The following is a 13,765-nucleotide window of genomic DNA, read 5'->3' on the forward strand; positions in this document are numbered from 1 at the left end:
TGAGTGTAATCGTTATCTTGAACTATTTATATAAAGTGAAAAAGAAATGCTGTTAAAAAATTATGCTATTTTCAACGTTGAAACTAATATCTAAAAAAAATTGATACATTTTAAAAAATCTTTACTTACTGATCTTAAAGCCAGGAAAGGAAGACATTTAGTATTCTTTTTTTTAAGATGGTTCAACTAGGGCCGAAGGACCTAATTCGATTGTCCAACTATGTAATAGTTTTAAACTACTTTCAGTTTTTTTTGTTTACGACAGTCTCTATAGATAAAAAATGAAGTTTCTTTGCTGGTGTAACAAAGGAATTGATAGGATTTTAGATTCTCAACGCGATTCGGCGAAGACAAGTTAAGTGTTAAAATACATAATTATAGGCAAAAATAGCTAAATATCAGTGAATATGTCCTATAGCTAGGCACAGCTTTTCCTTTGATTCCTTTTATCCAAATACTAATACAAAAATACTAAGAAAATACTAAAAATAGTTTTGCGTGTTTTTGAACTTCTTCTAAGTATAAACGATATCGGCTTAACGAAATTCTCCCCGAATGATTACCCATGATGCATTGCGCAAAAAAATTCAGTAAGTCAATATTGTCCGTGAATTTTTTTGCGCAATGCATCGTGGGTAATCATTCGGGGAGAATTCGGAAAGCCGATATCGTCTATTCTCGAAGAAACAACTTTGGCCGATTTGACCTTTCTTTTAGCCTATCTGATTTTTCGTAAGAACTCTTCCTTAATTACGACATCCGTGTCACAGACCTGCTGACCCAAGCCCCAATGGAAAATTTAGCAAGCATTTTGTCCCTGGTGGAAAAGTACCCTTAAATTTTCAGCCCTACTGGGAAAATTACTTTGATTTCATCCCCCACTCGAAATTCTATGTTAAAATATTGCACTCCAAAATCATCCCCACTGGATTTTTTAACCTTGATACAAAAGAATTTCTCCATTGGGATTTCAATAGGATTTTTTATCCCCACTGAGGAAAAAGGTCCCACCGGAGCTGTGAGACAGGGGTGTATTACGCTAGTTCAAAAATTCTTATTTTTTACTATACCAAGAAAAATGATCCTAGAGGCTAGATATTTTTTCTCAAAAAGTTCAATATTATAAACAAATTTTTATCTTTACATGAACTTTAAATTTTATCTTTTTTAAATCCCCATATAACTTCCTTTAAAAAACACCAACAATATCAAAAATATAAAAAAAAAACGATAATTTTTAAACAAAAAAGTATTAACACTGCAAAATTCTTGTACCAGTCCACTGGACTAAAAATCGCGAAGAGCTATTCACTTTAATTAGTTCTTCGCGACTTTCGCGAAATTTAGTCCTTGGCTAAAACCCCAGGGAAACTAAGTTAACTCACTATTCAACTTACGATAAGTTAGACTTTCAAGGTAGTGTTTATAACTCAGAATTATCAATGTAAATCCAAATATCAAAGACGAGCATTTCATTAGAAAAAATCCTTGGTCGTAAAAAAATGCGCAATAATGTTTAATATCATTAAGTTAGACGTTTCGCAAACAGAGACTTTCACCAAAGATCGTGGTTTGTACGTTTGTCTTATTCGTCATCCTCTTCATCGTGGTCGCCAATGATGATCGGCCCACCAACCATCAACTCATCATCAACAACTGTATTACTTTCAAGTCCTGCTAAAGTCCTTTTACGATCCACTCTCATTACAATCACTAGAAGTAAACAAAAAGCCAACACTCCAGTAAACATGTGCGCAACACCATAATATTTCTTCTGGTCAACCAAGTATCCAGCTAAAAATGTTATCGGTATACTGTAAAGTCTAGCTCCAGTGATTGCAACAGCAAATGGGATACTCTCAGGTAAAGGATACGTAATTTCAGCCATGGTATCAACCAATATAGGACTCATAGGAATAAATAGAAGTAAAGCTACAATAAAAACGATCATCGAAACTGCAAGGTTTGCAACGCGTTTCAACAGATCTACAAAAGCCACCCACATGATGACAGAAATAAAAGCAATGACAACATTCATCGCTTTGAAGGCTTTTGTTTTGTCCAATATTAAACTAAACACAACACTTCCAAGAATTCCAGAAACTATACCAGCAAACCCCATCCAACCAAACATTGCATCCTTACCTGGAAATTTCCACCCCATAATCTGGTTTAAAACAACGGGTACTACAAAAGTGACCATATTCATCAAAGCAAAAGTGATTACCAATGATATGAAATTGACAGTTTGATAACACTTCTTTACAACAACGTGAAAATTCTTGGAAATTAAGGGATCCAGGGCCTGGACGTACAGCTTGTGAAACGGATGGAGGTTTTGCAGGGCGTTGTTTAAAGAAAATGAAAACAATGACAGTCAAAATAACACATAATCCAGCTTGTACGTAAATCAGTTGTTTAATTTTCATGCTCAGTTTATCAATATCCGTTCGAGGGTCAACATCTTTTAAAAATAAAGCTGGTTGAAGAAATCCAAATGCAGCACCTGCATTACCAACTGTGACTCCTATTCCAGTACTGATGGCTTGTTCGTTTTTACCAAACCAAACAGCTGATACTTCTGGAGCAAGTTGCGGTAAAATACTGGCTGCAATAGCCACAATTGCTTGTCCTGCAATAAAATATGCAAAGCCTCCACGATGGGCACCAGCAATCATGATACAAGCACCAACAGAATTTAAAGCAGCTGCTATGATCATCGAGGTTCTCAATCCAAGTCGAGATGGTAGAAATGAAAATGGAATAGCAATAAAACACTGAATGACAGTTGATGAAGCCGAAGACCAAATCAAATATTCTTCTTTTACACCATAGAAAATTGAAGTTGCATCAGTGACAGTAAATAAACTTAACCAAACCAGAGTGTTTGAAAAAGCTGTTAAACTATAAAGTACCAATATAAACCATCTGTATTTGTAAATGTGCACTGTGAACTCTTTTGATGATTGGATTAGAATTTCGTCATCATTAGCCATCCCAATTGAATCAATTGAATTGTTTGAAGTGAATCGAACCTCCATTTGCACTCTGAAAATATAAAAAATAGAATCTATATCGAAAATTTATTACGTTTTTTTAAACTTTACCAGCATTTTATGGCTCGTTTTAGTAAAAACAGTCAGCCTCATTCACGATCAACGGTATGGCCTGAACATGCCCCAAACTTTTTCGGCTGGCCCAAATAGCAAACCATTCTTTCTGTCAGAATGTTCAGGCCAAGTTCAGGCCACAATTTTTTGATTTTTGCCTCTGAAAACCTGGTCTGGAACACACCCTGAAAATACACGTGGGTCGGTTCGGGGTCATGTTCAGGACTTTTTCAAGTTCAAATTACCTAGTGGCCTGAAAAGGTTTGGGCAATACTATTGGTTTTACTCATTCAATGCAGATTATCCAGGGGGGGGGGGGGTCGGTACTAAAATCTCAGACATCATGACATTTAGTGACGTGGTGGTACTGCAAAAAAGCTCAAAAATAATTTTAGTACCATGTGTACTTAAATACCAAAAAGGGTGGTCCCTTAAAGAAATTTTTGAAAAATCTTAGTATTTTGTTCTAAAATCAGCCAAAATGGAGCATTTTTTTTAACAATTTTGGACAAAATTTGATTATTTTTTTTCAGGAATTTTCGAAAAAATCTTCAGAATTATCTTTCAGAATTTTTCCAATTTTTTAAATATTTTTTAAAAATATTTTTATGTTCAGCACAGTTTAGTAATAAAATTATATCATTTGCAGATTGATGCACAAAATTCGACTAGGTTTGGTAAATTTAAAGCCGTAAAAGGGCAAAAAATGGGTGGTATCTATGTTAGATTGCTCAAAATAATTTTAGTACATGTGTACTAAAATAACATTTTCGAAAAATAGGTGGGGGTATGTCAAAAATTAGCGAAAATACTTTTAGTACTCATGTATGTCTTACATTTTAGTACTGACCCCCCCCCTGGATTATCAGTTTTTTTACTACCCTGGTATCTTGTCTGGTTTTAAACAAGGATTACATAATCTGAGAACAAAATGAAAGATCTAATTTGCTCGTGGATTGGGAAAACATTACACTCTTCATCCTGGCAATGTCAAATTTTTTTATGATGTATTGTTTTAAGAAGCTCCTCTTAATTGTCCCATTAAAATTTCAATACATTTTCAGGCTTATTCACAATATTAAATACAGAAAATTTTTTTCGCGAAATTTAATCCAATTAAAGTAAAAAGTGGCCTGACTACAATAATTTAAATGATAATTTTGTTTGATTACCTATCCTTATTGTTTAAATTCATGAAAATATACTAATGTATTAAGTGTATTATGATTCAGGCTGGACTTAAAAAATTGTTGGTTTGCCGTCACCCGACCGACCCTACCTTAAAACCTGCCGACCCAAAAAATTTTATTGCCATTTTAAAGAAGAAATTTTTTTTCTTCAAAAACTTAAAACAATCAAATCAAAACTCGTATCTTGTCTGTCTCAAGCATAAGAATTGTGAATTCCCTGATAGCGCTCTTCTGTTTTCCATTCAAAATTATAGTCTGGCCGAAATACAACAAAACAGGGGTGAACGTAGAAAAAAATTCCGCGTAAACTTTCTTGGTACCGTTGGTACAGTCTTTGAAAGTCAGCGCTATCCCCATGTGCTTTCGCCCAAGGGCTTTCGCCTTGCACTTGACCCATTTCATATCATGCAGTGTAGACCTCACTCTTCATACAAAAATTACGGGAAACGCATATTTGGACTTTGTACCCTATGCTGCACTCAAGCACTTGGGCCAAAATCCCGCAAAGGCAGGACAAAAATCAGTTTTTTGAAGTTTGCAAAAAAACGCCACATAGAAGATGTTTCAAATTCAGTATGTGAATAGAGCAGTAAAAAATACAACTTTTCTATTTTTCCTTTTTTTTGCTAAAGTTCTAGTAATGAAAATAAAGGCATAATGATAATTGAATACTATCCATTGATGATCCGCGGCACTATCGTAAAGCTAGAACCGCTTCGCGTACTCTTCGCTTGAGAAAATGATTGACAGATTGAAGTTTTTCATCCCTGCGCGGTGCGCGCCGCGCGGGAGCTCTGGCGCTCTGCGAGTTCTCGGTTCAATCCTCGAACCGCGCTAAAATGGTAGACTGAGCTGTGATAGATCATTTCGATGGAAGTTGTTGGAATGTTTACAAGGCTCTTGACAGAATATTGTTTGTTTTATTGTCAATGATGACAGTGCCGTTATAAATTTTGTTAGATCTGACAAATTGATGTTTGTAAGTGCACTTTATAGTTTTGATTCCCATTGAAGAATCATATTCTGGTTTTCATGTTATTAGATGCTGTTTTAGAGCTTTAGAGCTACACTGTCATGGATGACACTGTTTAATTGCTTGTGTTCTCCAGAAATCTTTGTTGGGAAATCCCCCCACCCCCAAATTTTGAGACAGGGGTATACATTGAGTGTTTTAAAAGGCACCTACCATTGCAAGGATAGCACTTTTCAAGGCATTTTATATCGAAAATGGGTCCTTAGTGTTTTATTTCACCAATTTTTTTCCCCAAGGGCCTCAACGTGAGGCTCTGAGGGCCTCAACGTGAAGCTCTGAGTATGTTAAAACTTGCTAACTATGCTAAAATTCCGCTTCCAATGATACCAAGAAAGTTTACGCAGAATTTTTTTCAAGGTCAACTTTTATTGCTGCCAGACTATTACCTAAATGTAAACAAACTGTTTTAACCCTTCCATGTTCGAAAATTTCATAAATCGTCAACATAAAATAAATTTCCGACCGACCGACCCACCTTCAAAATCTAGGGTCGGGCGACAGCAAACTAACAATTCATTGGGCTATGATTCCAAAAAAAAATTGTACAGGGGTATTGACGAACTTTTTTCACTAACCCCCTTGGAAATTTTGGATAACAAACTATCCCCTGGAAATTAGGAGTCAACACCCCTGGAAAGTGAAATTTTGAGAAAAAGGGCCTGGAAAGTGACTATTGATGCTAGTTTAGGAGGAGAGAACCCCCTGGAAACCTTTAATAACCCCCTTGGAAAATCTGAAAATGACCAAAAGCCCCTTGGAAAATCAAGGCTCAGTCCCCCCTGGAAAAGTTTGTCAATAAATACCCCTGTATGGTTTAAAATGGAATAGCCCATTATACTTAATAAAACATATCCAAAGATGAAAAAAAATCTAAGTTTCAAACTATTGGACCTGCCCCGCTCTTAGAAAAACTGGCTCTTAATGTTTGGAGTATGTTCAGGTCAAATGTTCCTAACTGGAATGTTTTTGGCATTTTGATGTAACTGGCAGCTTGTATGTATGGCCGGCAGCAGCTTGGAGCAGGCTTGGAGTAACAAAATTTATACTGTAGTACCGTGAGATTGGGTAACTTGCATCAGTGGAGGCTAACATGCACCAGTAGGACACTGTCATTTAAATGGTACAAATCATGCACCATGCCAAAAATGGCTTAAAATAAGGTTTTTGTAATAACTTGCCCAAATTACATCAAAAATTAGAGAAAATCTCAGAAAACCTCTATATTAACATTAGAAAGGATAAAAGATGGTTAAAATCACTCCAGGGGGTTAAATGGCCCAAATATGGCTAATTTGTTGTCCAGACAAAAAGATTGTCCTAAAAAGGGCCATTTAAGCTTAGTCTATACCAAACCTAGTTTAAACTAAAGCTGAATGGTTGTTTTAACTCCTAATAGTAAAAAGGCCCACTTTTTACGTATTTGGGTCCCAAAATAGGACAATAAACTTGTCCTTAATTTTACATTAGTTTTAGTATCTAAATTATGAAAGTGGTCAAAACTGAAACTATCAAGTGATCTTTAACACAAAAACACTATGGTTAAACATAAAACCTGTAATGTGAAAAGTAAAATGGGCAGATAAAAGGTCCATTTTTGGACAAATTGTTGTCTTTTAGCTCTTCAAAAGAGGAATTTTTTCTTTTATCTTTAGAAAAGGTAGAGCTATAATAAAAAAAGAGTGGAACAACTCTCCTAATTTATACTGTAAGAATATAAACTAAGAAATACTAAATTAGTTTGAATGTAAAAGGGTCCATAAGTTAGACAAAAAATTGTCCTGCAAATGATATCTAAAAGCTCCATAGTCTATCTATTTTCACCGCAACTACAAGACAACATTTTGTCCATTTAATGGCTCGTTTTGACTTATCCCTCATGTTTTTATCATGATTTGGGGTATAATAGTACCAGCTGTAGCTGTTTTAGAGTCAGATATAGGTTAAATGGTCCATATTTAGGACAATTAATTGTCCATACTTTAACTGTTATATTTTACAAAAAGGACAATTTATTGTCCTTTTCGGGACCGAATAAGCAAAATTTGTTATCTGGACACTAATTGTAAACCATTCATACAGTTTTGTGCAAAATTTTAGCTTATATAAGCTAATAGTTTTGGCACTATTTTGGAAAAGATAAAAATGGTTGAATCCCTAGCGTTAGAGCACAAAAAGTGGTTAATTTAAATACATTTGCCTTTAGGACAACAGATTGTCCATCAGAGGGGCCGTTCAACGATTTTCATTTTAATCATCTTATGTTTGAGATATTTAGAGCCTGATCTGAGAGGATCTTGAATGAATTTTTATTTTAAAGTTGATTTTGATGACAATTAATTGCCCATACTTTACAACATCTAGGACAATTTATTGTCCATTTTTGGACCTTTTTACAAGATTTTATAATTGGAATCTTGTTGTAGGATAAGGTTCTTCATGTGTACCAAATTTCGACTTGATCGGAGCACCCTATCAAGACTTATTGATCTTGGATAACTCATTATCCTTTCAATTAGGACAATTCATTGTCCTTTTTAGGACCGCAGTTCAAAAGCTTATATCTCTTTAAGTATACCTTTTACAGTTACGGGACCAGCATGGGTCCAAAAACGAACGTTTTAACTTAACCACAGGTATCAGTGTAGGGCCTAGTAGACATTTACGAGTCTTTAATTTTCAAAACTAGTCAGGGGTGTAAAGATGGTGAAAAAACAGCTATTTTTTGTACCATTTAAATGACAGTGTCCAGTATGGATTTCGTGTAACTAACGCCGAAGATCTTCGGCGTACAACTAAAACGTTTTTGGCGCATTGGCGTAAGGGTACTTACAAAGATTGTTTGATTTTCATTTGGCGTAAAGTAATAATTCCAGCTCGGCGCGAATGACTCCATAATCAATCGATTTTTAGCTTTCATTTGGCTAAATTTGCTTACGCTCGCGTCAATTTATTAATCATGTTGGCGCATGCGCCTCTTTTCCCATCTTGCACCCTTATTGAAAAATTGAATGTTGGTACAAAAGAAATTTTGCTTGGCGTGAGGCTTGCTGTACCGAAAATATCTTCGGCGCGAGATTTTGTGGAATCCATACTGGAACATGCATAGCCCTCAAACGAAAGACCTAGCTGGTCATTAAAATACAAAGTTAAGTCAAAACAAAAATGGTAGACTAGAGCTGCGAGAGGAGCTGCGTAGTTGTATTTTAATGACCAGCCAGGTCTTTCATTTGAGGGCTATGCATGTTAGCCTCCACTGGGCCATTCCAGAAAAAAAAAATTACCCCCTAATGGATGACATCAATTTTTGAAATAAATTTTGGCACGGAATTCCAGGCAAACTTTAAAGAGAAAGTATCGGAATTCCATGAATTTTACTTAATTTTGCATTATAAAGTATTGGAATTCCATGATTTTTTTAGGTTACAGTAACGGAATTCCACTGTTTTGATAGGTATTTTGTAAATTTGTTACGGAAATTCCAGACTTTCTTGAAAGCAATTTGCTACGGAAATTCCATGTCGTCCATTGGGGGGTAACGAATAAAAACTGGAATGGCCCAACTGATGCAAGTTACCCAATCTCACGGTAGTAAGTTATTCATCTTTTAGCTGGCTCTCTGTCCTCTCTCAAAAGACAGGGGAAACATTCTAGTAAAGTCAGTGGAATCACATGGAATCTTTCTTAGTCCAGGACGTGGAATCTTTTTTTTTCCTTCCTGTTGTTGTTCTGTTTATAATGAGAAAAGAATACATAAAATCCCATAGCTACCTTTTGGTTTTTGAGATACAGCAAAGATAGATTAACCTCTCCTTTTTCTACACTTCCTTGTCCTCAAAATCTTGCTTGTTGTCTGCAGTGATCAGTTGATGTTGTCCAGTGTTGTGTAGATTAGATTGCAGAAAAATGCATTTTTTGTATATTTTGAAAACGAAAGTGAAAATTTATTGATAATCGGAATTAATCCGATCGTTTCCCGTTTAAAATATTCGGTTTCAATCACATCAAATTACAGACCAGAAAAGAGTGAATTCTTTCTACAGGTGAATTTTGCAGATTGTGGTCTGTATTTTATCACCAAGTGAAAATGAGAAAGAACAAGCGAGTGACAGCGAGGTTCACTTACTCTTTTTAAGAGACGTCTTTAGATAGAAAAACGACGAAAGACGTCCCAGAAATTTGCGCCTTTAGCTACTTTAGCGCCATAAAATGCGCTCTTTAATCTAGAGACGTCGACGTGTACAAGCCCTCTCCAGAGCAGACATGCGTGCTTTTGCACAAAACTTGTGTACAATAACCAGATAACTGAATAAAGCAGATGGAATTCTTAAGCAGACAAGGCAGGTATTATAGTTTGATAGTTTTTAATTAGAATTTGAGAATGTTTGCTAGGTATGGTTTTCGAGCTTCAAAAAAGTTTTCTTTGATTTAGAAAGTGAGAGAAAAAACTTGCATGCAGTATGTCAGCATAGCTGTCAACTGACAACTCTCCCGCATTGAGCGGGAGACTCCCGCATGTCAACGATTTCTCCCGCGTGAAGAAAATTCTGCCAAATCTCCCGCATTTTTGGGATTTTCTCCCGCATCTCCCGCATTTCCAAAAATTTTCCGATTTTGGAAAAACCAAACGGCAAAATTTCTGGATTTTGAAAGATCGGAACGAAAAATACCCCGATTTCCCGAAAAAAAATTCCAATAAAATCGGATTTTACAAGAAAATTTCCCCGATTTCCCGATTTTCCGATTTTCCGATTTTGAAAAATCGGATTATCGGGGAAAATTTTTTTGGACTTGGAGCTCTCCCGCATTTTTGTGAGGCGAAGTTGACAGCTATGTGTCAGTGTAGACCTAAAGCTCTAAAACAGCATCTAATAACATGAAAACCAGAATATGATTCTTCAATGGGAATCAAAACTATAAAGTGCACTTACAAGCATCAATTTGTCAGATCTAACAAAATTAATAACGGCACTGCCATCATTGACAATAAAACAAACGATTTTCTGTCAAGAGCCTTGTAAACATTCCAACAACTTCCATCGAAATGATCTATCACAGCTCAGTCTACCATTTTAGCGCGGTCTGAGGATTGAGCCGAGAACTCTCGCAGAGCGCCAGAGCGCCCGAGCACTGCGGGGATGAAAAACTTCAATCTGTCAATCATTTTCTCAAGCGAAGAGTACGCGAAGCGATTCTAGCTTTACGATAGTGCCGCGGGACATCAATGGATAGTATTCAATCATCATTATCCCTTTATTTTCATTTCTAGAACTTTTGCAAAAAAAAGGAAAAATAGAAAATTTGTATTTTTTACTGCTCTATTCACATACTGAATTTGAAACATCTTCTATGTTGCGTTTTTTTGCAAACTTCAAAAAACTGATTTTTGTCCCGCCTTTGCGGGACTTTGGCTTAAAGTGCTTGAGTGCAGCATAGGGTACAAAGTCCAAACATGTGTTTCCCGTAATTTTTGTATGAAGAGTTAGGTCTATACTGTATGTCCAATAGCCTGGATATCCAAGCTCAAAATTTTAGAAAAAACAAAAATTACCTCAACATATATACAAAGTTCTAAAATTATAGAGCTTGGTCTCCCTAGAGAATGAAAGTGAAAACCCATGTTTCCTAGCCAACCCAGGGCAGCAAAACAGAAATTAATAAAAAGCAGTCTTACAAGATCTACAACTATTTAAAACATCCAAAGATTACACCAAAGTCCATAAAAAAGTTTGTATGCATTATCATGACAAACCATGTTTTCTTGGAAAATGAACTTGCCACTGTTTTCTTCTTTTTCATGTTTTCATGTAACAGAAAGCCCTATCTTCACTAGCAACTGGAGGACTATCCTCTTTTTTCTTTAGAACTCCGCGCTGTGTAGATTGGCCCTTACGGCTTTAGCGAAGTGAGCGCAAGCAAGCGGACTGCATTCTCTTAAAGAGAATGCAAATCGCTCTAGGGAGACCAGGCTATATGTCCAACAGCAACAGATGATGTCAATCGAACGGAATCGAACGAAAATTCCAATCGAATCAATCGAACGCAATCGAATATCAATCGAACGTAAAATTCTGGGAAAAATTCGATTGATTCGATTGATTCGATTGATATTCGATTACGTTCTATTGATATTCGATTACGTTCGATTGATGTTCGATTACGTTCGATTGATGTTCGATTACGTTCGATTGATGTTTGATTACGTTTGACTGCGTTCGACGGGTGGTCGATTAAATTAGATTCCAATTTACCTCAATTCCTTTCAATTTCGAGCGCCTCTTCTTATTAGGGAGGTTAAGTATCGATACGATAGATAAATCAACGCAACAAACAGGCTTTGACACATAACCTGCAGTAAACATGTATACATCAATAGTCAATCGAACGCAATCGAATCAATCAAACACAATCGAATCAATAATCGAATCAATCGAATCCAGGTATTAATTGAACGCAATCGAATCAATCGAGAAAATTGCAGTAATATTCGATTGGCATTCGATTGTGTCGATTGCATTCAATTGATTCGGCGTTCGATTCGTTCGATTGACATCGTCTGGGTATGTTAAAATGTTTGTGATTTTCAAAATAGAATGTTTATCGGCTCGTGGACCTGTTCTACTATTTTTTTTCTAGAAATCCAAACATAAATTGCATAGCTTTTACCAAAAAATAGCACTTTAGAATCAGAAACAGTCAAAAACCAGCTTTTTCCAATTTTCATCGAGCTACAGGAATTTATTCCTTGTTTGTTTTGATCTGAAATTTTCAGTAGAGGTGGCCAACATGGTTCCCTTGCTCATATCAAGGCGGTGTGGGGCGGGGGTTGGAGTGTAAGAGAATTCAAGTTTCTAAGTAAAATCTTAAAATTATCACCCAAAAAAGTGCCTTTTTTTGTCCATCATATCTTTTAAATAAATAGTCCCAGCCTTATGTCGCCTTCAGTAAAGCTTCCTATACCTTTAGTCCTTTAGAAAAACCAAAAATATTGGCCTTACTTGATCGTTTGCTTTCAATTCCTGTAGCCAGTAGTGTGACCCCCTGTATTTCTTTTTTATTCCGCGCGGGTTTTTCAATAGAGATGTCACATGACTCAATCCCCCGTCTTATTAGACAAGAGAAAGCAAAAGTGAAATTGTACGATCTGATTGGATGAGAAAATTTCAATGTGAACTGACACGAAAAATAATTCTCATTCTAAAACAAGATAGCGGCAAAAAAAGCACGTCTTTTTGCTTAGTTCGCGGTCCCAAACCAAAAACAGAAGTGTTGAGATTGTCCAGTGTTAAAAAATATCCGACACTGTCCGACATCGGACTTTGCGCGTCCAGTGTTCGTCTGGTGCTTCAGCAGGGTCATGGGCTGTTTTTATGATTATTTTTCACAACTTTAGCTTCTTGGAAAAGAACTCCCATAGGAATTCCGATACATAACCTGACTGGTTAAATTCGAAACGGTTTCAAAAAAGTCATAATGTCAGATAATTAAAAAGCTTCTGATGAGGAAATGTGTTATTTTGATGGTTTGTTGATTCTGTAAAGCTGTGGTTACACTACATTAATATCTTTAAAAATTTTGAAATTTTTTAATCAAAAATACATTAAAGAAATTAACTATTTTCTTTTAAGTCTTTTTGAAATTTTTGTATGTTGTATCAAATCTGCAATAGTTTTTTCTCAACTCATTTTCTCACTCAACAAACGACATGAGTGGAAGTAGGAAGGCAGTAGCACGTATTGTGCTAATTCTTTTGAAATGGAAATTTGAGAGGAAATATTTGAAAAAGAAAAGTCGAGCTGAAAGGTCTTGCTGGGTACGCCTACTGGTTAAAGTTGAGAAACGAAAAAAGTGGCTACAACAACATGTTTGCTGAACTTCGTCTACGTGACCAAGAAGAATTTAGATCTTATTTAGAACTTATCCTATCTTTCACCCCTATCTCATATTACGTTTTAAAAATCCCAAACGCTAGAAAATCCATTCATTGAAAAAAATGTACAGAACTACCATGTCGGTGGCTTTGATCTCAAGAGAAGTGAAGAAAAAAACTTTAAACTCTTTACCAAAAAAATGGTAAAGAATTGCAAGAAATAATTTCTTTTTCAAGAATTTATACGTCTTTATTTTCTTTAAAAGACAGTAAATTTTTTAATCATAAAGACTTAATTAAAAAATTTCAAAAATTTAGAAATAAATTAATGTATATAATTTAACCACGCCTTAAAGAGAATACCTTAAGGGAAAAATTTTCGCTAGAAGAAATTTTCACGGAATTTAATTTCGCGAATCAGAGTTTCAAAATGGCAAATTTCGCACAATTTAATTTCGCGAATGAGCTGATTTCAAAAGTTTCACGGAATTTAATTTCGCGGTTGAGGGAATTATTTGTCAACGAAAAGCCCTATTTTGCCCTAAAAAGACCAATTTTAGGGGTG

General features: G+C 35.6%; 1 pseudogene; it reads right to left on the minus strand.

Moving 5' to 3' along the window:
• Positions 1 to 1,395: 1,395 nt before the first annotated feature.
• Positions 1,396 to 9,271, minus strand: LOC136797654 (heme transporter FLVCR2-like; annotated as a pseudogene).
• Positions 9,272 to 13,765: the final 4,494 nt, after the last annotated feature.

This window comes from Clytia hemisphaerica, unplaced genomic scaffold (genome assembly GCF_902728285.1).
Source record: "Clytia hemisphaerica strain Z4C2 unplaced genomic scaffold, Clytia hemisphaerica genome assembly, whole genome shotgun sequence".
In the NCBI taxonomy this organism is placed as follows: domain Eukaryota; kingdom Metazoa; phylum Cnidaria; class Hydrozoa; order Leptothecata; family Clytiidae; genus Clytia; species Clytia hemisphaerica.